Source organism: Schistocerca cancellata, chromosome 2 (genome assembly GCF_023864275.1).
Source record: "Schistocerca cancellata isolate TAMUIC-IGC-003103 chromosome 2, iqSchCanc2.1, whole genome shotgun sequence".
NCBI classification, from domain to species: domain Eukaryota; kingdom Metazoa; phylum Arthropoda; class Insecta; order Orthoptera; family Acrididae; genus Schistocerca; species Schistocerca cancellata.
Window position 1 is genome coordinate 325,084,353 of NC_064627.1, and position 26,189 is coordinate 325,110,541.

Here is a 26,189-nt window from a genome sequence, read left to right on the forward strand (position 1 = left end):
TGACGATCGACACTAGTATTACGCAAAAAAGGGGTGTAACAGATGAGACTTCTGCAGTTCTGAGTGAAGCTTTATGCGCTGTTATGCGGCATCGCGCGCGTTCATTAACTTGTCGGTGTTCGTCAGGGGGCAGCAGGCAGCACAGCTCCGCTCACCTCGCCGTCTCGGAGGCAACTCTCTCCTAACTTCTCCTTACTACAGTTTACCGAAGTTGGTTTAAAAAAAACTATCTGGCTGTGCTTTCATCTGACCAATCAGGGTCTCAATGTTAACCTTAAGCTCCACCTACAAAAATTATGTCTATCCAATGAGAAACGTTATACTTTTCGTGGTGGGGCAATTGTTTTAAAGTTTGCAACGTAACAGAGACGCGAAAAAGTCTCACGCTAAAACTTGCAGCTGGTGTGGTCATTTTAGTGTTATCGTAAGATCTATACTGTTCTTCTGGAGGGCTCTATCTTTTAACATGGGCTGGGGGGTGGTCCTAGTGGTTAGCTGGCGACTGGGTGTCCGTCCCTTATCGTAGGGCCTTCCAGCTTAACACGGTTCTGCTCTCGGCTTCTGTTCTCGTTTCTCCCCTCGGAACTGTGTCTGTCTCATGGTGGGAAGGTATGACATGCATTTAGGCATTCTTGTGTTATTCTGTATTATTCCATTTGCTGACTCGTTACTCGTATTACTTTGGTTAATTTAATGTCACGATTTATTCGGAGCTATGTGACATACTACTGGATTTGCTTATCATGTCAGGGTTTTCATGGAAGGTGTTGGATTTGCCTGACACCTTACAAGTACTTGCAGTGGATCCTGATGCAGTTTGGAGTTCCTATGTGATGGTCTGGATAGATGTCTGCCTGTTACACATTACGATCCTCTTCAACTGTCGGCGGTCTCTGTCAGTCAACAGACGAGGTCGGCCTCTACGCTTTTGTGCTGTACGTGTCCCTTCACGTTTCCACTTCACTATCACATCGGAAACAGTGGACCTAGGGATGTTTAGGAGTGTAGAAATCTCTCGTACAGACGTATGACACAAGTGACACCCAGTCAGCTGACCACGTTCGAGCCGGCCGTTGTGGCCAAGCGGTTCTAGGTACTTCAGTCTGGAACTGCGGGACTGCTGCAGTCACAGGTTCGAATCCTGCCTCGGGCATGGATGTGTGTGATGTCATTAGGTTAGTTAGGTTTAAGTAGTTCTAAGTTCTAGGGGACTAATGATCTCAGATGTTAAGTCTTACAGTCCTCAGAGCGATTTGAATCATTTTGAACCACCTTCGAAGTCCGTGAGTTCCGCGGAGCATTCCATTCTGCTCTCTCGCGATGTCTAATGACTACTGAGTTAGCTGATATGGAGAACCTGGCAGCAGGTGGCAGCACAATGCACCTAATATGAAAAAGTATGTTTTTGAGGGTGTCTGGATTCTTTTGATCACATATTGTATTTGCTTTTTTAAGGAGGATGACTGGTATTGTGTCCATTGAGTCGACGTACAGAGGTTCAAGAATCAACTCGAAGTGATGTATCTAGGAATATACTACAACCCCCTTCGTATCGCTCCCGCACTGATCGCGAGGACAAGATTAGAACAATTGCAGCGCACTGTCACCAATGACGCTACCCATCTCAGTTTATTTTCTATACCCCTGTTAGTCCTATTTGGTACGGGTCCCACAAACTTGAGCAATATTCTACGATGTGTCGCACGAGTGTTTTGTAAACTACTTCCTTTGTAGACTGATTGTATTTCCTTACATACTGCTGTAACTTTGCCATCTACTTACGACATAGGTCTTATTGTTCCGTTTATAATTCTCACTGAATTTGAAGTAGGATGAAAGATTGAGTTAACGTCCCGTCAACATCGAGGTCATTAGAGACGGAGTACAAGCTCGGATTAGAGAAGGACGGGGAAGGAAATCGGCCGTGCCCTTCCAAAGGAACCATCCCGGCATTTGCCTTGAGCGATTTAGGGAAATCACGGGAAACCTAAATCTGGATGGCTGGAAGTGGGTTTGAACCGTCGTCCTCACGAAAGCGAGTCCAGTCTGCGAAGCACTGCGCCACCTCGCTCAGTATTGAGTCTAAAGTGCGCTTGCCTTCTCGTGGTGTATATTGATTGGTACTATGCTGCGCAGTACTTTAGCGGCTGTGTTAAAGAATATGTGCTTTGTGTTGCAAAGTCCCCTTAGAAAAATTATAAATAACTGTGCTGATAAACCTCTTACGTTATTTGATTTTCAAACAGCTGAGCAGGACTGAACATTTCTCTCTTTACTTATTCTGATCATCACTAAACTGACACACAATATTCCTTTTAGCGCAACTCAGTCTGACTTTCAATAATCCCTACAAAAGAATGGCCCTGACTAAGAATAACCTATACCTCTGATGAATCACTTACCTTACAAAAATCTTCGTTACTCGAACTACTGCAATACAGCGAGTGCCAATACTGCCAGCTAAATGAAAGATTCTAACTGCTGAAGGCACTAACTACTGATAGACATAGTTAGCAAATGAAAGATTTTGATAGAGAACAAACAATGTATTTACCTTAATAGTGTTCGAAAGTCATTATATATATATATATATCACTTCATTACATCCAGTCTTATAAATTTCCTTTTTCTGACAGACACACGTCCAGATCGTCCGCTCTCAAAACTCTGCCATGTCTCTCCCCTCATCCACCGCTGCTGGCAGCTAACCTCCAACTGCGCAGTAGAGTTGTGGCGATTCGTGAATGAGTCGTTCATTTGAACGACTCTAAATAAAGAATCGTAAGAATCGAATCGTCATACGGACGAATCGTCGTTCAAAAGAATCGTAAGAATGATTGCGTGTTTCCGAGTCGTGACGATTCCAAGTTCCAACGGTTCATCAATTCTTGGTACGCTATGCTTCGAAGGGAACTTCCGAATCATGCCGAGTCGTGCCGAATGATTTCGACCGCCAGATGGCAGTCAAGTGGAGGATGCGTGTGAACAGAGGAAGCTCGGAACGAACAAACGAAGTTCGTGGGCCGTAATATTACTGTGAAAACCAAGCTGACACTTGGCGGTGGCTGACGGGAACGAGCGTAAAGGCATTTCCCATTTACTATCGCTACCATCAGCCACCGCGCCGACGTCAGCTTAGTTTGAGCGAGTAAGACACGAACTAGTGATGACAGAAACGATATACAGCGAGTACACAGCTCCCAATACACACAATTAAAATGAAGAAATCCAAGTATGATGAATAAATACGTACCTCTTATTTGTTGCAGATGCAATGCAAAACACACACACCTTCTTTACACACGAGCAATAGCACTTGGATTATGTATTATATTTCGCGTATCTCGAAAACGGCCCTAACGATTTGGATGAAATTTTGTATTTTTGCTTTTTGAGTTCACCTACATAGTTCCATTCTTTCGTAAAAAGTCAATTTTACAATATATATATCCTACATAGTTCCATTCGTAAAAACGCAATTTTATATCATAAAAACGCTATTTCACATCTTTTTATAACGGCATCTAGTAAAACTTTGTTAGTATGTATTGAATGTAGTTAAGGTTTTGGTTTTCATGTTTATCTGTATATAGGTGTCTTTCCTTACAGCATGCAATTTTACACATGAGTTTTTTTAAACAAAAACGCGAATTTCGTGTTTCTTGGGAACGCAATTTCGTAAATCTTTGTTACTATTGGATGTTACAGTAGAGGTGTATCAAAATTTTGTGAGATGGCGGTATAACATTATCCGAATACGAACACGTTGGACTTACTGTACATCCAATAGTAACAATCATCCTAGATATGTTTTAGGTTAGACATAGTGTCCTTTCATCAATTAAGGCATTACACGTATAAATTGAGAATCACACTTGTAACGTCATATGCATGTTTACTTATAAATAAACTATTTCTGGCATATCTCGTCATGACACAGTTCGATTCTAACCCCATTGACAATTTCAGACATGTCCTGCCATCTGTGAGTAAGATGTAGAACTTTTTGAATTCCGTAAGTATCGTGCCATTGCAGACTAGAATGAATCGTGAAAGAATCGTGAACGAATCGTAGGAATCGATTCGCAATGTGAGATTGAATCGTAGGAATCGAATCGGGAAAAAGAATCGTGTTGCCCAACTCTACTGCGCAGCGCTGCGTGCTCTTCACATCCAACTGCCCAACACTTCACAAGCAAATATTCCAACAATGAGTCCAACCAGCCACAGACTGCATACAGCACAGTCAGTGATTTTCATACAGAGCGCTACGTGGCGTTATCAACATAAAAACCTAAACAGCCTACTTACTGTGTCACCGGGCTATTCTATATCATGTTCTCCTGATCCTCACTAGAGCGTGAAGAAACTAATGAAGAAGCTAACTGTAAAAGACGTTCCTTATATTTCCAGGAAGTCAAAAAACAAAGTCTTGTGTGTTGTGCAATGTCTGACCGTGACGCTTTCCGGGTAATGTGGTTGCACACATGAGGAAATTTGCATTTACGATGGCTTTCCCCTCGGGCGGGTCATATAAGTAGCAAGAAAATTTCCCGGTATTCGCTCTCTCCAGAAAAACAGGTTGTCCGTCGGCTATTTGTGAGACTGAAATGAGCTGTAATCTAGTAATCCAGTGCCACATAATGTTCTGCATTTACGGCTACATTTCTTATCCACGAACGTTTACGCAACTACCGTCCCTGGTGATATATCGACAAAAGCTGGAAATGGTGAATGCACTGTGCCGTGGACGCTGCTGTGCTGACCGCCTATGTGCGTAACACGATAATATTATACATACACTAATCTCTTAATTCAGGTTCTTTTACGAGAAAATCTTTCTTCATAAGTATTCAGAGAATACGGCAATTTACATGGCGACGTATGAGAAATATTCTTAATTTCTTGTTAACGATGTTGCTGTAGAGCTAAATAGCGATGTTCTTTATTACTAGCTATATAAGGAGACAGTCTCCGCTGCAAAGTTATTTTTATTATAAATAACTTGCTTCTTCTGGTTTAGGCCAGGCTTGGAAATGAACCTGTGAGGTTTGAAACTAGTCGCCAAATATAAGTACTGCAACTGTTGACAGATTCGTTAATAAACGCTTTATGAGATTTCATAAAGTTGTTGGTCCACTGTCAACAAAATGTTGAAGCTGGAAAAAAAAGGGTAGGTTTTTGTAGGAACAGCTGTGTAGTGTGGCAGAAGTGCCAACTCTGAGAGCCTCTGTTTTGTTGCTGGGACCGACCTTCAAATAGGACTGAGCAGCGTCACTCAGCCTCACTTTTGTTGGTGTCCTGGAGCCATCAACAAGTAGCATCCCTGTCCCTGGCAGAATAACTCGTGGACAACCACCAGCCGCTGTCAGCACCACACGGTACTGCAGCCTACAGGGTGGGTTAGCGCGCCAACATACTCCACTGTTGCGCCTCATTGCTGGCACTTCTCCCTCACACACGTCATAACCCAACAGGAGCTTCATTGGTTGCATTTTTATAACTGCTTGATAACTTCTGAGCTTCATATCGAATACTAGTGCACTCTCTTCTCCCGATTTCAGTGCTTAATGTTCGTTTAATGTTTAAATCTTGAATGCAGAATGTGTCGCAGTTATAGAATAGAATTGGGCTCTTCCCGTCGTCATGATGGTAGCGCTGCCCTTTCTGTTCACCTAGCAGCTGTTAATCGACTTTCAAACCTTTGCACCTACAAGTAGGTTTGTGTCAGACGCTTCCAGGCCATGCGGTGTGGTAAAACCTTCATTACGTGCATTTGTAAGCGGAAGCGGTGTGCAGGTTTAACGCCACACAATGTCACTCAGAACCCCCCCCCCCCCCCCCCACTCGTTGAACGTGATACTGAAACAAAATAATCATTTTGTAATTATTTCCAAATCATATTTTCCAAATATTCATTAAATATACGCTGTAGTATTGTGTTAGACATTGTTCTCAGACAGTTATGCTTAGTTTTCTTCTATAATACCTATAAAGCAAGCGTACATTTAAGTACAACGAAGGTATATTAATCACCACTTGAAAAAGCACAACGGTAGCTTTGAAGCGCTGTAGATGAAGTAGAACCTACCAGGCGCTCAAGTGACTCTCCACAGCTAACGTAAGTCATGGCAGTGGATTGATGCGTGTGTCCCAGTTAGTTGCATGGATGAGCGCAGAAGATGAGTCGATGAGGTGGAATGACAGAAAGAAGTGGTCGTTTTTGGAAATTCTCGATTGGTTGGAGTATCTACGCGAACTGATCAACTTGTCTGCAAATACACACATCAAAAAAAGTTTTGCATCATCTCGGTTCCGAGAGTTCCGGAACCTGAACAGAAAATTGGAATAGAGATCAACATAAACATCATTTCCGCCCATTTTATTGCTCATGAAAATCACACATTGCATGCTTTACCACCACACAGCGAGACCTTCAGAGGTGATGCTCCAGATAGCTGTACACACCGGTACTTCTAATACCCAGTAGCACGTCCCCTTGTGTGCCTGTATTCGTCGTGGCATACTATCCACAAGTTCATCAAGGCACTGTTGGAACGCGAATTCGGCGTAGATCCCTCAGAGTGGTTGGTGGGTCACGTCGTCCACAAACAGTCCTTTTCAATCTATCCCAGGCATGTTCGACAGGGTTCATGTCTGGAGAACATGGTGGCCACTCTAAGCGAGCGACCAATATACTGCCGATATAGTTGCACATTCGGTCGGAGGATGGCATTCACGTATCGTACAACCGTTACGGCGCCTTCCGTGACCAACAACGGAGTATGCCGGCTCCACATAATGTCACCCCAAAACAGCGGGGAACCTCCACCTTGCTGCACTCGCTGGACAGTGTGTCTAAGGCGTTCAGCCTGACCGGGTTGCCTCCAACACGTCTCCAACGATTGTCAAATTGAAGGCATATGCGACACTCATCGGTGAAGAGAATGTGATGACAGTCCTGAGCGGTCCATTCGGCATGTTGTTGGGCCCATCTGTAACGCGTTACATGGTGTCGTGGTTGCAAAGATGGATCTCGCCATGGACGTCTGGAGCGAAGCTGCGCATCATGCAGCCTATAGCCCACAGTTTGAGTCGTAACACGACGCTCTGTGGATGCAAGAAAAGCATTATTCAACGTGGTGGCGTTGCTGTCAGGGTTCCTCCGAGCCATAATCCGTTGGTGGCGGTCATCCAGTGTAGTAGCAGCCGTCAGGAGGCCTGAACGAGGCATTTCATCGACAGTTCCTGCCTCTCTGTATCCCCTCCATGTCCGAACAACATCGGTTTGGTTCACTCCGAGACGCCTCCACACTTCCTTTGTTGAGAGCCCTTCCTGGCACAAAGTAACAATGCGGCAGCGATCGATCCGCGGTATTGACCGTCTAGACACGGTTAACTACAGACAACACGAGCCTTGTACCTCATTCCTGGTGGAATGACTGGAACTGTTCGTCTGTCGGACCCCCATGCATGATTGTTTACATCTTTGGGCGGGTGTAGTGATACCTCTGAACAGTCAAAGGGACTGTGTCTGTGATACAACATCCACACTCAACTTCTAGGAATCGGTGATGCAAAACGTTTTTTGATGTATGTATTAATGTTTCACTAGGACCCAAGTAACACGGCGTAAGGACAGTGGTCGTATAAAGATACCAACAGAGAGGGACTGGAGACAGGCTACAGGCCTTGTCAGAGGCAATTCGGTTTCGTAAATAAGCTGGTGTTGTTATTGCAGGTCCGTAAAAACCTGTGCGTCTGTTCTTCCAACAATTACGTTCTATTTGTATAGACACAATCTATACACAGGTCGTGTATCGTACACCATTGTCATATCAGTTTCACGAGTATGACTGCCGTGCCTGTAACCTTTGTTGGGCACCACCAAAAACTGAACTGAGTGCTGCTGGAAGGGAAAAAGTTACATGACATTCTTTACTGGGAAACCCTGAGGGATAGGTACAGCCGACTAGTCAGCTGCGTGAGCTTTCCGACCGCCGTGTTTCCAATCTTTTAGTAGGTGTCGCAGTTAACACGAGACTTTCGACGAGCCACTTTCGCACTGTGGGTTTCCCGACCAGAGCCTCCGCCACAGGTGGTTTACGCCAGTCGTTCAGCTGCAGCGGATGTGTTCTCACCGTTTGTTAGGCTGTGCCCTCGTCGACTGCCTTCGTTTTTATAACTCATATGCCCAAGCTAGTTGTGTTTTATATACATTGTGAGAAATGACAATAATTACAACGGGAACACAGAAAGAGTATACAAAATACACTCCTGGAAATTGAAATAAGAACACCGTGAATTCATTGTCCCAGGAAGAGGAAACTTTATTGACACATTCCTGGGGTCAGATACATCACATGATCACATTGACAGAACCACAGGCACATAGACACAGGCAACAGAGCATGCACAATGTCGGCACTAGTACAGTATATATCCACCATTCGTAGCAATGGAGGCTGCTATTCTCCCATGGAGACGATCGTAGAGATGCTGGATGTAGTCCTGTGGAACGGCTTGCCATGCCATTTCCACCTGGCGCCTCAGTTGGACCAGCGTTCGTACTGGACGTGCAGACCGCGTGAGACGACGCTTCATCCAGTCCCAAACATGCTCAATGGGGGACAGATCCGGAGATCTTGCTGGCCAGGGTAGTTGACTTACACCTTCTAGAGCACGTTGGGTGGCACGGGATACATGCGGACGTGCATTGTCCTGTTGGAACAGCAAGTTCCCTTGCCGGTCTAGTATTGGTAGAACGATGGGTTCGATGACGGTTTGGATGTACCGTGCACTATTCAGTGTCCCCTCGACGATCACCAGTGGTGTACGGCCAGTGTAGGAGATCGCTCCCCACACCATGATGCCGGGTGTTGGCCCTGTGCGCCTCGGTCGTATGCAGTCCTGATTGTGGCGCTCACCTGCACGGCGCCAAACACGCATACGACCATCATTGGCACCAAGGCAGAAGCGACTCTCATCGCTGAAGACGACACGTCTCCATTCGTCCCTCCATTCACGCCTGTCGCGACACCACTGGAGGCGGGCTGCACGATGTTGGGGCGTGAGCGGAAGACGGCCTAACGGTGTGCGGGACCGTAGCCCAGCTTCATGGAGACGGTTGCGAATGGTCCTCGCCGTTACCCCAGGAGCAACAGTGTCCCTAATTTGCTGGGAAGTGGCGGTGCGGTCCCCTACGGCACTGCGTAGGATCCTACGGTCTTGGCGTGCATCCGTGCGTCACTGCGGTCCGGTCCCAGGTCGACGGGCACGTGCACCTTCCGCCGACCACTGGCGACAACATCGATGTACTGTGGAGACCTCACGCCCCACGTGTTGAGCAATTCGGCGGTACGTCCACCCGGCCTCCCGCATGCCCACTATACGCCCTCGCTCAAAGTCCGTCAACGGCACATACGGTTCACGTCCACGCTGTCGCGGCATGCTACCAGTGTTAAAGACTGCGATGGAGCTCCGTATGCCACGGCAAACTGGCTGACACTGACGGCGGCGGTGCACAAATGCTGCGCAGCTAGCGCCATTCGACGGCCAACACCGCGGTTCCTGGTGTGTCCGCTGTGCCGTGCGTGTGATCATTGCTTGTACAGCCCTCTCGCAGTGTCCGGAGCAAGTATGGTGGGTCTGACACACCGGTGTCAATGTGTTCTTTTTTCCATTTCCAGGAGTGTAGTTGTGTGTGCTTTCCGAACGGAATAACTGCAGAGGACCTTTAAAAATTGCAAGTAGCAAAATCATGGCTGAACAGCAACATTCTTTCCCACCTGACGAAGTATATGAGCACATTAAGAAACGAACTTTAGGAACAGAGCCCATGAAGAAAAGACTCTGTTTCCCAAATTTTCAAACAAAAATTTCAACATTTGGACGACAGAGGTTCAGATCTCGTCGTAAATATGCCATATTATGAGAACTCCAGGACTTCATGGTGTTAAGCAGTAAGGCAAGCCATCTGGACGACCCAGACTACAGATAATAGTTCGGAGATTCTACTGAGCGAAGACAGTGTCAAATTAACTAGAGGTAATACGGGGAGCGTTCAATAATAATGCAATACATATTTTATCTCTGCCAGTTTCGGTTGAAAAAATGCGAAATTTGTTGTAGGACATAGTGGAATACTTCCGCTTCAGCCGCTATAGTTTCATACAGTTCGATAGGTGGCGGAGCTCTACGTAGCCTTCAAAACGGCGTCTGTAGTGGAGGTGCGTTCCATGCAGAGTGCTGTCACTGAATTTCTCTTGGCGGAAAACCAGAGGATCGGAGATATCCATAGGCTTTTGCACAATGCCGACGGACCCCTGACAATGAACAAAAGGACAGTGAGTCGTCGGGCGAGGCGTCTGTCATCATCGCTACAAGTTCACGAAAATCTGTCCGACGCGGTTGCTGCAACGTGTTCGTCGCCACAAAAAATGTTAACTAACTTCCCTTTGAAACTACAATCAAATCACTACGCTTAGCTGCATACAGGTGTTGATATACGTCAACGGAGACAGGTGAAAATGTGTGCCCCGACTGGGACTCGAACCCGGGATCTCGTGCTAACATGGCAGATATCTGAGATATATAGAGCGTCTGCCATGCAAGCAGAAGATCCCGGGTTCGAGTCCCGGGAGGGGCACACATTTTCACCTGTCTCCGTTGACGTATATCAACACCTGTATGCAGCTAAGTGTAGAGATTTAATTGTAGTTTCATTCTAGAACAATGGGCTGCTAGATCACAGATGGTACCTGTTCTTTCGGACATGTCCGAACGAACAGATACCATCTTCATATATATATATAACGTCTCTTTCCCCATGACAACGCAAGGTCTCGTACAAGTCTGCCCACCCGACAGGAGGTCACAAAACGTCACTGGACAGCTCTTCCTCATCAACCTTGAAGCCCGGATCTAGCACCTACCGTCTTCCATCTGTTTGGCCCAATGAAGGAGGCACTCCGCGGGAATCCGTACGTGGATGATGTCGAGCTTCATGCAGCAAGGCACTGGCTCCGATATCGATCAGTAGGGTGGTACCACGTGGGCATACAGGCCCTCCCTGTAAAGTGGCGTAAGGCCGCTGCTTCGAACGGAGATTTGTTGAAAAATATGGTTTTGTAGTCAAAAGAGTTTGGAATGATATGGTGTATTGGGGTCCTGAATAAAACCAGCATACTTCCAGAAAAAAATGTATTGCATTACTTATTGCACGTCCCTCGCAGTTTTTTTAAATTGATGATGTGTCTGTTCGTGATCAAAGAACAGTGATTTTCCGCTGTGAAGAAGCGGAGAAAATACTGTGTGAAAATGTAACTGTTTTTATGAACGGGACTTCTGACAGTTCTTTGAAACAATTGGAAGAGATGTACACCATACATGTTGACATGGAAGCACGGAAAAAGAGACAGAGGTATTTTCTGTTTATTTACTTTGCTCCCACACAAAACGCAAAATACATATGAAAGACTTTTTTCTGGATTGAAAACTATGGTGCTAGACTTTGAAATGGCCACAATTAAAGCTAGGAATGCAGTGATCCCCCTAACATCCCTTTCTGGTTGCGTTTTTCACTTCATCAAACGTCTGTGTAAGAAAATATGAGATCTGGGATTAACAGAGGAATAAAGGGAAAGAGAAGAAGTCCGACTGTTTTGCCGCACGTGTGCTGCCGTTGTACCAGAAATGCCTTGTGGAGAAAAGGTTCCGAAATTCACATACTATAGGCTCAATCAATGCGTGGAAAATCCTTTGTACACCAACTGAGTCGACGGTTTCCAAAGTCGGTTATCTCCACATAACAAAAATTTTCAGAAACGAGCAAAAAGTGTCACACATATATTGTTTGGTTCTACTGTTACTCTTTATTTATTACAACTTTGTTTTATATTCTGTATTTATATATGAACTTCCGATGAATCATACCACAATATTTTAATTAAAATAAATATTTGCTTTGAGCATAACTACTTTTGGAATTGTAATCTAAACATAATAGTTTCTGGAAATCTTTTGTTTTAAAATTATGGATGCAAATGAAAAATCACATAGACATTTCGCAATATTTGTTCCTGTTACAAAATTATGTAAGTAGGCTGTTTACGTTTTCTTATTGGCAACGTTACGTAGCGCTCTGTATGAAAATCACTGGCTGTGCTGTGTGCAGTCTGTGGCTAGTTTGCATTGTTGTGTGCCATTGTAGTGTAGGGCAGCTGGATGTGAACAGCGCGTAGCGTTGCGCAGTTGGAGGTGAGCCGCCAGCAGTGGTGGATGTGGGGAGAGAGATGGCGGAGTTTTGAAATTTGTTAGACTGGATGTCATGAACTGATATATATATATTATGACTATTAAGGTAAATACATTGTTTGTTCTCTACAAAAATCTTTCATTTGCTAACTATGCCTATCAGTAGTTAGTGCCTTCAGTAGTTTGAATCTTTTATTTAGCTGGCAGTAGTGGCGCTCGCCGTATTGCAGTAGTTCGAGTAACGAAGATTTTTGTGAGGTAAGTGATTTGTGAAAGGTATAGGTTAATGTTAGTCAGGGCCATTCTTTTGTAGGGATTTTTGAAAGTCAGATTGCGTTGCGCTAAAAAATATTGTGTGTTAGTTTAAGCACAGTCGTGTATAATTGTTCAAAGGGGACGTTGCAATTATTAGTGATCACTAGAAAGAATTGCGGAATACTTATCTACTAATTAATTTTTTTGAACAATACTCGTCAATTTCATACTAAAATAGCGCATAATTATGAGATCACTACTTTTTTACGTCAAGTACTGATCTGCTTTTCAGCCTCATCAGGAAGCTCTCCTACATCATAGTCTTCATCCAGTTCAGTTGCAGACTGCTGTTCGAAGGCATTCTTGTGGAATTAAAGTTCATTAATTTCCGTGTAACCAAATCCCTAGTGGATGTGTAAAAGGACTGTTACGTATTTGTTTTTTTCTGGCTCTGCCATAACACCTTTACGTATCTATTGCCGGTTTTACCCATCTTACTGTTACCTTTCTCACACCCTATACCATTGTTATAGCTTTGTTCCCCTTGAATAATTATAGTGCTCAGACATTTCTTTTTAAATAACATCTGTTTTGAAGGCTTGAACTGAAGGTACCGTGGAGGGGGAGGTCTCATAGCATTTTTAAAAGATGTCTTTCACTCAACAACACGTACGTCTCTTCCACGTTTATAGATAGCCACGAAGTTTCCGATAAACTCATAATAATCAGTGGGGGTTCAAGATAGTGTTTTTAAACGTACTTCCTTCAAAATTCGGCCAAATATGGAGGAATACATGAATAGCCAACAACTGGAAAGATATGTAGTTGACATGTTTCACATTTTGTGGACAATCTTGAGCAACCCAAGAACATAGCATGCCAATCATAACTTGATTTTTATTTTATCCTCCACAACCGTCGGTTAGTAACTTCAGTGTATGGATACTTACAGATTTTTTACTGCCCAGCATATGAATGATGCTGTAATTTGACATGAATCTTTAGAGACTTCATATTCTAACCATGTACACCAAAACATATTGACCTTGGATTGGGAAGAATGAGAGGGTCCCTCACGAGCAGTCAAATTGTAAAAATAAAGTTGTCTTAAGTAATGTAAAGACTGATTAGGAAGCTTAGGGAGAAGCAAATTCTTCTGGCAATCGAAGCTGATTATTCTCTTCCCTTGTCTTTCCCTGCGAAGTTGATTGTAAAAGGCGTCTGCTTCCAGTTCATCTATGGTAAGCTTGACCTTCAACTCGTCTTTTTCCTACGTATCTCGAGTCTATTTTAGCTGCTCTTTGGACCGTAAGCAAAAGGTAGACACATATGTGAAAGGAGATTCAAATCTAATATTGCAATCATTATCAAATACCTTTCGAAAGTATTCATAGTTCAAGTGCAGACGTTTGTCATATTTTTCGTCGTACATATTCTGTAATTTGGAAATTGAAAGGTCACTGCTATTGTCTGTGACTGTTTCTTCCCCGACTGCAGTGTTTCTCAGTTGGTTTTAGTGATTCAGTAAAATCTTTCACGGAACTCCTATCAACATAAGTGCGACATCTTGCGTGACCGTCTCTTGTCCTTGGGAGTAATTCCAGTCTTCACAAACTGTTTCTACAGATTCTGACCGCGATCTCGTCCTACCCCAAGTGTTTCAATCAATATTTTTTTTACAGAGCCTGAGTATCTGGAGTCACCCATTATGTGACTTTGGAATAAAGTCTTTATTAGTTACCTTCTTGTTCTTCAGTCCTTCCGATCACCTTCTCCACCTTACTGTCTCCACGATTGTGAACTTAAGAATGAAATCATTCGGGGCCTGTCTGTCAGGTGTAGTGTAGAACTTCTGATTCATACTTATTATATCTTGCATTGAAAGTTGTCCACATTCATATGATCCTTCCTTATGCTTGCATGAGGGCATTGCTGGAAATCAGTTGCTGGAATATGTGGTAAAATAAATGCAACGAACATTACACACCGTACACATTTCCATGGCTATAAGAATTTTATTTGACAAAAACAAGCAGAAATATGTCATAAATGGATATAATCAACAGCTTACCTCACTTTCGTTTCAATATTTTTTGTCCAACGTTCCTTCATTTGCTGCTTTTTCCGCTATTTACCTACAGGAGCTGGTGTAATAATATTTCTGGATACTGCTGAACCTTCCGTATCCTTGATTTTATATAGCTAACTGGGTTAAAATTAATACAATGTTTAAATGCATTATAAATACGATTTGGCAAGTATTCTGAAATAACGGGTTTCAGAAATGAATCTTCTTCAGAGCATTAAATATGCACTAAATATAACGGTTTAAGGTTCTGTACTGTTGTCGGCGTTTAACGCCTACTGGAACTGTTGCGATCATGGAGTCTCGAACTTCAGATATACTGCAGAGTTACTTTTACAACAGAAACAGCAGCGACTGAAACTCGTATTATGTTCTAAACTGTGCATCTCGAGTCTCGCTCTTTCGACACATAAAAAGAGTAATACTTAAAAATATGTAATTGACAGGTTTTGGAAATGAGCGACTCAACTGAAATATGGATTTTTTATCTGTCGCATAAGAGCACGAATGCTGTCAAATGTTGGCATAGGAAACTAAACTCTTCAACAAATCATAAACATCTGAATGTATATTTTCTGATAAATAAGCTGAAGGGGTAAGCAGTAAATGCTATACTTGAACAGAAAGATACATACAGTAGATATCGACAAAGGTTAAAAGACATTATAAGAGAAAATGACGCCCTCCTGCCGGAGGTTCGAATCCTCCCTCGGGCGTGGGTGTGTGTGTTGTTCTTAGCATAAGTTAGTTTAATTAGTGTGTAAGTCTGGGGACCGATGACCTCAGCACTTTGGTCCCTTAGGAAATCACACACATTTGAACATTTGAGAAAATGACGACTAGGGGATCGAATATGACGTTTAAAACGTCTAACTTTGAGTAAGAAATATAGATTCATAAAATAAGACAAAAAGTTTAATCATTTGCTGCATTAATGTTGTAAAAAGAAAAAAGGTAAACATAAAAGACAAAAAGGTAAATGTAAGAATAACAAAAAAAATCATTTGAAAACACCTACCTACTATGTGCATAAAAAACTAAACTCCATCCGAACAGGCCTTGGAAGGTCCAACGGTACCGACCGGCTGCCGTGTCATCCTCAGCCCACAGGCCTCACTGGATGCGGATATGGAGGGGCATGTGGTCAGCACACCGCCCTCCCGCCCGTATGTCAGTTTACGAGACCGGAGCCGCTACTTCTCAATCAAGTAGCTCCCCAGTTTCCCTCACAAGGACGGAGTGCACCCCGCTTGCCAACAGCGCTCGGCAGACCGGATGGTCACCCACCTAAGTGCTAGTCCAGCCCGACAGGGCTTAACTTCGGTGATCTGACAGGAACCGGAGTTACCACTGCGGCAAGGCCGTTGGCACACTATGTGAATAGCCTGGATAAAATGTGAAGGGATGTTCTTATTACAAAACGGTCGGCAGAGATTTCCCACCCTTGCGGCTTCCTTGGCGGTCACGCCAAAAATATTTGTGGTTGTAAACATCACGTCGACGTCCACGCTCGCACAGTTCACGAGACAGACTGATCCTCCGCGAACAGTGGTCCCTTTCCTCGCGATTTGTGGGTTGTGTCCTGTTCAGAATATTTGACTGTAACGTGTATGGTGTAGCGACACTTTCGTATTGTATGACGACTGGAGAAGGTAGAGAGTGAATACCGGTGCACCATATAGCCTAAGTCGTCCCTAATTGACCAAAAAGGTCCTAGAGCTTAATGTCCCTATTCGACGGATGGATCACTATCAACAGTGTCAAATGCCGTCAGTCCATGAGGTACTGTGAGGAAATTTGTAATATAATCCACGACATTATAGAGGAGTCTGCTGATCAGGAACTTTACGCCACCACCTCTTCACCTCTTGCCGGGCAAATACTGTTCTTGAAAATTTCTTGAGCTTATCAGGATTCGAGCTGATTAAGCAACACTGCATAGGCGCTCGTTTATCGCGACAGCTCGTTCTGTAACATCAAGGGGACCCCATAAACGCCACGGAATATTTTGTTAACGTCAATAGTCGATACAGCTTTACTTTCTAGGGAGATGTCACCTGTTCGCCGTAAATAATCATCTGTCTGTGATTCGAGACTTTAGAGCCGGCGCAATCTTTTCCCTTACACAAAATTTCCATGAGAGCTCCATGAAATTTACGACGCAGTTGATTAGGCGGGACTCATTTTTGAGACCGGTCAGCCGAGTAACCTTAATCGTAGCCCTAAATAATCTTGCCTATAATTACTTTCAATTATAGTTTTCAATTAATTTGCCCATAAATCTAACATCTAAAATGGTCTTTTCGTGTGAGCTATATACATATTTCATTACCTAATTAATAAGAAAATGGGTAACATTTACTTTCTGCTACTACTACTACTACTACTACTACTACTACTACTACTGACTTATTGATACTATAAATAATGTACTAATCAAAGCAGTGTTGTGCTCCTGGAACGAAAATATGATAAAGAGGAATTTTATCTGCTTGTCAACATGTAATATATATGTGAAACATACTTTCTTTCGATAAACTATGCGTAGTGTGTCTTGCCGGTAGATTAAAACCATAACGTAGTATAAATAACTGTTTTTCCAAGAAACACGTATTTGTCTTACATGGTGCTGCTCAATAAGAGATGTTACTAACACAGCCTGAACAGCTGTCGCCACATCTCGGTTTATGCAACATCAGGCATCATCAAGCATTGCGGGCAAGGATGTTCAGCAACTGTACAGTACTGATTATTCAAGCTGAATCCGGAACGTGTATTGGTTCTGTATGTTGTGGTATGAGGAACAGCCTTCTTGTACTCCTACAAACGGCTCCTGCAACTAAATGTGTGAACCTATTCTCTTCTTGACAGTTGGCAATCTATTTTATTGAAAACAGACATTGTAGTTTCAAGTTGAAATACTGTATCTTATTGAAAGTAGACACAGACTCTACTAGTGGACGAACCACATATATAATCTTACTGAAAATATCCTTTAAATGGATGAACACGATTAGTCTGCCTGTCATGTTATTCGGCACAACGGAATATGTCTATAGTCCTGCTCTGCTCTTACACTTTTGCTCCAGCGACACTTAAAACAGTTCATGAAATTTAATTCATTTATACACCTTTAAAGGTGTATTTTGTACAATTTGCTAAAGAGTGTAGTGAATTGGGGCAGGGGAAGTGTGGACTATTATCCTTGCGTAATACAAATTACTCATCGACAGCCTTGGTTAATTAAACGCAGTGAAAGATAACACCAATGTTAGTGGCGGGTCAACATACATCAAGATTCCCAGAAAACGTGGTCAATCCATGAATGCATCCAATCAAATATGCTACCACGAGTTACCCAACTGGAATCTGAACAGTACGTAAAACAGATAACTTGCCCAAACTACTTTAAGTGAGTGACAAAAAGAAATAACCATCACAATAGCATGGAAAAGGAGGGAAGCTCGAATGTCTTCAAGAGCCTGCGTACAACCGTAATGTAAATCTCGTCAAGAGTGGCTGACTCCTGATCACTGAACAGCTCACAAACTCAATAACATAACTGTGGCCAAACTATGTACTTAATTTCTATCAATGATTAGCAAAAGGAATCAACAATAATGCGGAAGTATTGGCGTGATCAAACGCGGAATAACTTTCTACCACACTCCACTAGTTCGCTGAGGAGCATCATAGCTAGTTTTTTATTTTATGGTAAATCTCAGTGTGATGAATGCCACTTTTCAGCACAATCAGTAGTGTAATATGTGATCACTGATACAATGTAAATACATAAGGGGTGGTAGGGAGAGGGGAGGGGACTGATTGGCTGACTCGCTGGTTTGAGCTACTACGCCTTAGAAATTCAGAAGCAAAAATTTGTTTCTCAGATCGTTCTTGTCATTGAGTACGTAGTCTGATGCCATATTTGTGTTGATAAGGATTTCAATTTGTTCAAGAAGTTTTTTAGCAACGTGAAGTACCTGGAGGTTTTGTTCTACGCTATTTGCGGAAGGACTGTGTGGGGAAAGGATTGTGGCAAAGCTGGATTTGTTCAGGCTGTTACGACAGAGCGCCCATATGTTGTTGTGTAGTTTCTACCGGTTTGTCCAATACAGAATCCTGGAGATGCTCTGCAAATGAGTTTATACACACCATACGTTTGATATAGTTGCATAGTGGTTTTCATATAGTTGCATAAAGCGTTTGCTACTGTGGATGACTTTATTTTGTGTTTTGTTGTTAGCGTAAAAGGTTATTTTTATATTGTATGCCTTAACGAGGTTGGCAATTTGGTATGAAATCGTCCCTAGGAAAGTTTAAACCTACTCTTTCGTGCACTGCCATCAACTGCTTGAGACTTTGACTTTTCTGCCACACTTGCCAATAAGTCAGCAGGCAAACGTTGCTTTAGTTTTTACTGTATTTGAGGGCAGAAAACTGATAGGTCATGTTGTTAGTGAGTGTCATGATTGCTGGTCCACACATATTCTTCTTTTTTCCTTGAAATACGGGCACACAGTCTCTGTAAACTGTCATTTTCCGCTGGTTTCTATCTCATTATTGAAAAACGTGCTTTTAATTAACTTCGATAGCTGTGATATAACCAAGCAGACTATCACCACGTAATTGTTACAATCGTGGGTTATGAGGACACGAACAGTTTTTCTTTTTTTTTTCTTTGTCTTCACTCAACTAGCTTATCCTGCTCCTCTGAAAACATCGGTATGTCAAATGCAGCCCTCGAAGACACTTAGGTTAATCAACAGTATTTATTAGAGAAAAGAAAAAGAAAGCAGGTAGTCTTTGTCTCTGGATAAATCGTGTGAACTGTGATAAATTTGTGTTATTTATCTCAGAAACAGGTTTAGACAGTAGTTACATATGGTTTATGAGTTTTTCGTAATTTACGGTAAAGGCTTCATGTACACCGGATTATCCTCTTAATACTCGTATCACACAGTATGACAGGGTATGCGTGGCGTACACCTTCTGCACTAAGAATATACGACAAAGAACTGACAGTAGTCGTGACAGTGGACAACTTGGCACACAGAATGGTTTCTTTAGGCACTGTATTCATTTCTGCAGGAACTGGGAGGTTCTTCACACATTCGACGAAGAAAAGGATATGTGCACAAGACTGAGTAGGGGAGAGCAGAGGATGATGGGACATGTGTTAAGATACCAGGAAAATTCAGTGGTATTAGAAGGAACCGTAGAGGACAATAACTGTAGGTGAAATCGGAGACTGGAATATTTCCGACAAACAGCTGAGGACGTTGGGAGTTAAGAGCTACTCTGGGACAGAGCCGTTGGCGGACTGGAGAAAGACGTCGCAGCCAACATCAGATTAGGCAGACGCCAAAAAATAAATAAGTATCAGAGCTGTCACCGAATACGAAAGAAGTGAAACAGGCAACTCTGTAAAAATAAATCGTCGTCGTCGTCGTCATCATCACCACCACCGTCATGAGATACTGGACACCACTGAATCTTCTAGAATTTTCAATACATAATTATCTTCAGTTATGTGCATCACTGCTGGTCTTGCACGTTTCCTCTTGTCATCTGCCCACTTTCCAGTAGGTGATCGTCTCAGTACTTTGTTATCTCCTGGAATCCAACGTATAACTTCCTTACTCCACATACAAGCAAACCACCGGTCCGAGTGTGATATTCGACATCCCCTCAAATATCGATTGTAGTGACAGAATGATCTGTAGCGCAGCCCGAGTAGGCTAGGTTGAAAGGTTGTGAGTTGCCGAAGCCAACAAATGTGAACGCCAGATAAAGTTCGTAGTAACAGACTCACCTGTAGTGTAACCTAATGCTTACTTTCGCGCCGCATTTAAACGTACTTTGTCATGATCAACGCACTTTTCGTCATAAAAACTAAAACTGCGAGATAGGCTCAGAAAATATTTATTAGATAACGAAAAGTCTCCGACAAGTATGTTAATGCGTATTACTCACATATTACATACTCTATGAAAAATCCATTGAGACGGGCCTGCCTACTCCAAACACTTCCAGTTCATTAACTTTTCATAACAAGGATTCACAGTTATGTAAAAATTTTTGGAAGACATCATGTTTACACCAGTTACTATTAAACTTTTTATTTCCACTATTGCAATTTCGGCCTTAGGCCATTATCAAGTGCTGATGTTTTGGCTTTAAGCCATGTAAACTTTATACACGGTGACACTTTTAAATGACAAAGACATATAAATGTGTCAGCGAGTATAAAGTTGACGTGGCTTTAAGCCAAAACATCTGCACTTGATAATGGCCTAAGGCTGAAGTTGCAATAGTGAAAATAAAAAGTTTAACAGTTACTGGGGTAAACATGGTCTCTTTCAAAAATCTTCCAGTTCACTTTTATTACAGGCTGTTATCTGATTCATTTATTTATTGCTGTGTTTCTCCTAGCATTTTCAGTAATATACCTCTCCATTGCTCACCGTAAAACTGTCAGGTTTTCGGTGGTTTTCGCGTTAAATGTCAATGTTTCACTGTCGTGAGCCATTCCATTACTACGCTCTGATTGCAAACTTTATTTTTCAGACGCACTGCAAATTAAATTTTGGAAACCATAGTCTACTAAAGAAATGTCTAGTTTAGTTATACTCTTCTGTTTGTTTCTTTTGCTGTGCATGTAGTAATTTTGTTCAACTGCTCTATACAGAAATAAATAAGTAAACAAAAACTCAATAACTGGTCCTATGACATTTTCGTTAATTTCTACTATTTATTTTCGATATGTTGACTATATTATTTCAGTTTCCAGTAATTTATTTTCAGTTCTACTTTGAAATTTGCTCCGTTTAATTTTCCCTTTCGCTGTGAAAGTTTATCTGCACTAGAGGCAAATAGTACAACGTCATCAACAAAGCTAAGGTGGTATGGATACTTGTCATTAACACTTGTTCCTTCTTCGTTTTCTCAATTTGAGAATGTGAAAACTTGCTCTAGGTCTGCTGACAACAATTTTTGTGATATGGACTCCCCTTGTTCTGAAAACTGAAGTCAGACGGAGCGATGGGTTGTCACCTGTCGTCTTCGGTTGTGTTTTGCAGCTCATCCGCGAATGGGAAAAAGGTATGGGCAGGAAAGGACATGACAGAAAAGTATACACTGCAGCAGCAATATCAACTGCCTTGCATTCTCCGACGACCTCGCAATCCTGTCTAGGAACGCTAACACACTTATACCTAAGCATCAAGCTGAAAAATCCGGACTTAATATTTCCTTTGAGAAAACATATATGTGACAAACGTTTAAGAAGCCCTTCGTTGCTCAAGATGAGACACGGGTAATGGTACAACTGAAAACAAGCGCAGGAGATGCCAGCAATACCAGGAGAGAAAAGTCATCTCAAAGATAGTTAAACTGACAAGGCACTGAAACATTGTGATTAAAAAAACTGTGTCTGTATCTAGTGAATGACTCAGAATGGCAGGACTGTCAGAACTAAGAGAAGACGAAAAATTCAAGAGACAGATCCTTCCTAAGACAACGGGTTCAAAGATCGTGGATTGTAAGAAAGGAGGAACCGTACCAGGAAAATGAGAGATTAATAGAGTCAGCTAGAAAAAGAAGACTAAATTTTTGCGGACATCTGTTTAAGAGAAGTGAGAAGAGGCTGGCAAAACTGATTTTTAATATACAGGGTGGCCATAATTAAAGTTCCATTGTGATAATGCTGTAGAGAGAGAAGCACTGCTCAGAATGACGTCAAATTTGCTCAATAAGGGCAAAGTAGAGGGAAAAGCCATGGAACAAAAAAATAAAAAAGTAATAAAGTAACGAAACTCTGACTAGTAGGTGGCTCTGTAAGCGTCAGAATATGCAAACCAACAGACGCAAGCCACACGACTGTTCCTCAGTTTGCGTCTGAGATGTGCAAAATGTCTGTCTCCATGAAGGACTGGGCGCATCTGGTAAAGCTCTTCTATAAGAACGACGACTATGCTCCAATAGCCCTGCAGAAGTTCCGGACACTCAATTGCAGAAAAAATGGCATGGTTGCGATGTCTGCTAAAGGTATGGAGGAAATGATTACAAAATTCGGGAAGACAGGTCTTTTGAATGTGGCAGATGGAGGACAGTAGTTGGTCCGACGACTGTCGACGATGTGGCCGCAGCAACGCAAGAGGGCTCGAGTGGTGGTGTGCAAACATGCAGTACACCGTGAATTGCACGAACGTTGGACATGACTGCGAGCATGGTGCATAAAATTCTACGAAATATCCTGCATTACTATGCACACAAAATCACCCATATTCGGGAGTTTCTTTCTGGTGACTTGTCAGCAAGACAAACGCTCTCTTTGGAACTTTTTACTCTCATCGAAGTGGACAACGAATGGACAGACGAAAAGTATTTGCACCTCCAAGGACATGTCAACTGTGCTGGAAAGATGACTGTATGGTGCGGGTTGACTGCAGCTGTTATCGTAGTCCTGCGGGTGCTGTTGTCTGTACCGTCACTGGCGAACTCTTTGACAATCTTTTGCGCACGAACGTCACCTCAACCCTTCGAGCAGCGTGGATATGTGTGTAGGATGACTTTATGCAAGAAGGCGCACCTCTGCAAATTCCACAGCCGGTGAGGTGACTTCTGCAGAGGCATTTCGGAAACGCTAGAACTGTCAGCTGTCATTTCGCTACAACCTGGCCGTCCAGATCGCCTAATCTGAATCTGTGTGAATTTGGCTGTGGTATTATCTGAAAGATCTGGTTAGTGCTCCGGTGACGAACATAGCTGAACTGAAGGCACGCACTGCGATCCGTTGTGGAAAATGCTATTTCTCGATTTCGACTTGTCGAAGAAAGCCAGCATATTGAACTCGTCTTGCACCAGTATTATGACAATTGGAAACCAATGTCATTTTGCTTTTTATGCGACTTTTGGCTCAAGCACAATTAAAACCCGATGTCGATGAGGTAGGAGACGAGGTACTGGCAGAAGTGAAGCTGTGAGTACCGGGCGTGAGTCGTGCTTCGGTAGCTCAGATGGTAGAGCACTTGCCCGCGAAAGGCAAAGGTCCCGAGTTCGAGTCTCGGTCGGGCACACAGTTTTAATCTGCCAGGAAGTTTCATATCAGCGCACACTCCGCTGCAGAGTGAAAATCTCATTCTTAAAACCCGATGTCGTTTTGCTTTTTACGACCTAGCCGTGGTGGCTGGGCTTATCTAACAGCACCACAACGACTGGCGAACTAGTGCAGGCATGCACATTAAACATGATGATGATGATGATGATGTTTGGTTTGTGGGGCGCTCAACTGCGTGGTTATCAGCGCCCGTACAATTTCCCAACCTTTGCTCAGTCCAATTTCGCCACTTTCCTGGATGATGATGAAATGATGAGGACAACACAAACACCCAGTCATCTCGAGGCAGGTGAAAATCCCTGACCCCGCCGGGAATCGAACCCGGGACCCCGGGACATTAAACAGTACGGACCCAAACTATAGGCGTCGTACTCCGATTCATCTGTCATTTGTAGCCGACTTCATTTACGTTAAGACCCTTACAGCGCCGTCGATTGGTAAAATTTTTGGATTCTTAATTTTTTCCCTTTCAATGACACTTCCTCTGTGTCTATAATATGCTGTTCAGATTTGACAATATTCTGAGCGGTGGTTCGCTTTCTACTGCGTTTCGGAAATGGAATTTTAATTATGGGCACCGTGTACTTGACAGCATACCCAGATTTTCCGACGAATGATTGGGGGAGGTGAGAAAGGATCTTGAACGTGCTGAATTAAATCCGGGAGACGTCTCAGAGCGGCTTAAGTATATAGGTAAGTGCTAAATTTATCTAAGTTATATGGAACTGCGACATTACTATAAATTTATAAAATAATTTCTGCTGTTCCAGTCGCTTTTTACTAATTTTTACTGGGACGTCATGTTTCGGCAGCATGCTGCCATAATTAGCTGCATCACATACAGTCACAAGTATTTTAATCTGAAGTATGAGAAGAATTATTTGCTGGTTGCCCCAATGAAGTCTTGTACCGAAATTTAATCCTGTTCAGAAGGATACATTAATTTTAGGGTGTATCTTAGGCTATTTGTATGTTTTAATCATTTCATTACATACATCAGCAGCAGTTACACACGTAAAGAGCACTAAGCACCCATTCCATGATGTCGCTAATTATCTTCAGATAGTACATAAAATGAAAAACGGACAACATATTTTCATTCATGGCCTAGTACAAGGTAACAGGCTGCTAAATGATAAGCTAGAAAGTAACATGTAAATTTCTTCAAAAATTTCTCCAACATGGAATGCTTACTTCATTAATATAATGAAATAGCTAAGAAAGGAGTCTTAACATTATTGTATAACAAATAAATACAAAATAATCATACTAATTAATATGTGCAATGACACAAATATGCTTACATACCATAGTTTGTATACTCATGTTAGCGTATGTGAGCAATTATCTTAGCATGTTGGAGTCTATGCAGTGACAAGAACGTGAAAGCGTTGAGTAGCGGTTATGTGTTTATTACTGTGCTCTTTGTGCCAGAAAGATAAACTTTCTGTAGAAATGTCAGTAAACACACAAACGAAATGATTTAACTAAAGTAAATGTATCATTCTGTACAGGATTAACTTTTGGTACATAGCCTCACCGGCAACACAGCAAATAATCCACATCATACTTCAGATTATTGTTATGTAGATGTACCAGTAATGCATGTGATGATGGCAGCAGGCTACCGAAAAGTGTCCTGCTAGTAAATATAACACTGAAGCGCCAAAGAAACTGGTATAGGAGTGCGTATTCAAATACATAGATATGTGTAAACAGGCAGTATACGGCGCTGCGGTCAGCAACGCCTATATAAGAAAACAAGTAACTGGCGCAGTTGTTAGATTGGTTACTGCTGCTACAATGGCAGGTTATCGTGATTTAAGTGAGTTTGAATGAGGTGTTATATTTGGTGCACGGGCGATGGGACACAGCGTCTCCGAAGTGCTGATGAAGTGGGGATTTTCCCGTACGACCAGTTCACGAGTGTGCTGTGAATATCAGAAATCCGGTAAAACATCAAATCTCCAACATCGCTGCAGGCGGAAAATGATCCTGCAAGAACGGGACCGACGACGACTGAAGAGAATCGTTCAATGTGGCAGATTGCTGCAGATTTCAGTTCTGGGCCATCACAAGTGTCAGCGTGCGAACCACTCAACGAAACATCATCGATATGGGCTTTCGGAGCCGAAGGCGCACTTGTATACCTTTGTTGACTGGACCACACAAATCATTACGCCTCGCCTGGGCCAGTCAACGCCGACATTGGACTGTTGATGGCTGGAAACATATTGCCTGCTCGGACGAGTCTCGTTCAAAATTGTAGCGAGAGGATGGACGTGTACGGGTATGGAGACAACCTCACGAATCCATGGAGCCTGCGTGTCAGCAGGGGACTGTTGAAGCTGGTGGAGTCTCCGTCATGGTGCAGGACGAGTGCGTCTGGAGTGATACGGGACCGCTGACACGTCTAGATACGTACGTAAGCATCCTGTCTGATCACCTGCATCCATTCATATCCACTGAGCA

The 26,189-nt window shown here is 42.8% G+C and overlaps 1 pseudogene; it reads right to left on the reverse strand.

Moving 5' to 3' along the window:
* Window positions 1–15,847: 15,847 nt before the first annotated feature.
* LOC126163626 (5S ribosomal RNA) lies at window positions 15,848–15,965 on the reverse strand (annotated as a pseudogene).
* Window positions 15,966–26,189: the final 10,224 nt, after the last annotated feature.